This window comes from Penaeus vannamei, chromosome 12 (genome assembly GCF_042767895.1).
Source record: "Penaeus vannamei isolate JL-2024 chromosome 12, ASM4276789v1, whole genome shotgun sequence".
Lineage (NCBI taxonomy): Eukaryota > Metazoa > Arthropoda > Malacostraca > Decapoda > Penaeidae > Penaeus > Penaeus vannamei.
This window is the reverse complement of record NC_091560.1, coordinates 16,006,050-16,008,549: the sequence shown is the minus strand read 5'-3', so window position 1 is coordinate 16,008,549 and position 2,500 is coordinate 16,006,050. Positions and strand designations below refer to the sequence as shown.

General features: G+C 36.0%; 1 protein-coding gene across 3 annotated transcripts in view; it reads left to right on the top strand.

Annotated features, from left to right (window-relative positions):
• Positions 1–327: 327 nt before the first annotated feature.
• LOC113817215 (uncharacterized) overlaps positions 328–2,500 on the top strand; it is a 40,763-nt gene continuing 38,590 nt past the window's right edge. For 2 of the 3 annotated variants that reach the window (XM_070128013.1, XM_027369237.2), the window contains exon 1: positions 328–444. The gene's annotated coding sequence lies outside the window, so the exon portion shown is untranslated. The remainder of the gene's footprint in view (positions 445–2,500) is intronic. The other variant, XM_027369238.2, reaches the window with a different exon arrangement.

Sequence of the window (2,500 nt, the reverse complement as noted above, 5' to 3'; positions counted from 1 at the left end):
AATCCGCTTATCCGATAATTTCTTGGGTTTTCGAGTCTGTATATGGTGCAGGGAGAGGGAGTGCCTTATCGTGGTAATGCAGGCCAGCGGCTTTGTGAGAGACAGACGGAGGGAGAGGAGAGCAAGGGAAATGCAAAATCATCTCCAGTGACGGCGAACCGGCAACTCTTCCCCCGAGCACTGACTGAGACACTGAAATTGAAACACATTTTCGAGAAATCCACCACATTGACATTAAGTAAATACTCCAAAAGACGCAAACTGGGACCCAAAATTAGCTATGTAAATTCTTATCACTGGATGTGCGAAATAACAATGAGAACAAGAGTGAAACAAGCAGAGAGAGCGGGCGAACACAAGATGAGGTTGAGGCGCATTCAGTGCGATTCGAGAAGCGAGAGAGACTACACGCACTTCCCGGGCGTCAGTTGTGGTAGTGTGGCGGTCAGTGTCTATGAGAGGAAATGCGCCTTAAAAATGTCATTATTTTTGTTTGACTGAATAAGAACAGGATGTTACTCTCTAACGGTATCACTGTGCACTAAAGTATTTAACCTATAAGATGAATACGTAAAAGTGATTGAACGAAAAATGAAAATTTCATATATAAAGCTAAGAAAATTGGAAGTGGGAACTATGTAATGTGGAAATAACCTTTGAAAATGTGTCACGATCTGCCTGCCGTAAAAAGAATCGTGATTTTGATATTTCAGATTTAAATTACGTGATGTTGACTCACTTCCGTGATAAAGAAACGTCAGGAATATTAATAAGTGTGGGCTGACATTTGTTAGCGGTGAAACCAATGTAATAGTATCTATCATTAGGAGTATTATTGTGTGTGCGTGTCTGTGCAATATATTAACGATCTTTAGAACAAAAACCGAATTACCTAAGTATTATCTTTTATGGTTCTTTGGTGTATCATGTTTCTTTGATGGTAATGACGATGAAAATGATCCAATAATAACGATATGACATGACAATAAATGATATGACAATAAATAATAAAGATATTAATTCTGATAAGTGAAATGTGATGGCAACAGTAGTATACGATAATGTTATTATCACTAGCTACCCTATGTCAGGTAGGGAGGGAGAGAGGGAGAGAGAGAGAGAGAGAGAGAGAGAGAGAGAGAGAGAGAGAGAGAGAGAGAGAGAGAGAGAGAGAGAGAGAGAGAGAGAGAAATCCAGCATATCAGAGTAATGACACCAATACCATCAATACCTCTTAAGATACCTAACCTTTTCGCTGATAAAAATATTTGAAGTGACATCAATTCTGAAATGAGATAACAATCTGTTAGTGATAAGTATTCATTAAGGTTATTGACCATAAGTTAGAGACAGTAGATACAGGAAATGTTTAGTTTCCTGTATTATCAATGAACCATATTGGAAAGTTGAGAGAACAATGCATGACAGTCGCAAAGGTCAAGTTCAAGATGATTACAGTTAGGAGATAAATCTGATGTTCGTGTTGATAAGGGTGACATTGGCTGACGTATTTTATCATATGTATCGATAGTGATGAGCTGAAGATGATGGATGCACCAGAATGACGTTAATGATATGATATTGGTGCTAACACTAAGGTTGATAATTAGAAAAAAAGTTAAATTAGTTACGATAATGTTTATACTGACAATGATTATTAATAGAAGGTACTCGTTATGAGAACATCATAATAGTCTGCTGATAATAATGGATTAATGGTTTAAACAAACAAACGTGCTTAGAATCAAAGGTCATATAGCACTACGGTAAAACACAATGTTGAAAGGGGTTGGAAATGCGAAATGAAACCAGTGCCGCCAACACAGCGCAAGAGAAGCGAAGGGTCTGGGTTGGCGGCGCTGAGTCAGGAGAAAAGCACTCTGACGGCTTGACTGATAACCTCACGTGCGGCGGCTTCGTGTTAATTGTAATCTCAAAGCAGATCCTTTGGTTTAATGGTGAGGCGGAGGCGTGGGAGAAGTGCTCGTGTTGCGTTGGTAATGATATTGGGAATTAGGTATTCCCCTGCGTTTAATTAGATAGGTGTTTGTGGAGCCCATTGCGTTTGTTTACGTCGCGGGATGCAGTTGCTCTTGGTGGGCAAGTGGCTGGTATTTGTATATCAGATTGTATATATGAATATATTTAAATATATATATATATATGTATATATATACATATATATATGTATATATATACACACACACATATATATATATATATATATTATATTATATTGTATGTGTATATATATAAATTATATATATATATATATTATATATATATATATATATATATATATATATATGTGTGTGTGTGTGTGTGTGTGTGTGTGTGTGTGTGTGTGTGTGTGTGTGTGTGTGTGTGTGTGTGTGTATACATACATATATAATATGTATGTGTGTGTATGATTATATATATATATATATATATATATATATATATATATATATATATATATATATATATGTATGTATGTATGTATGTATATACATATATG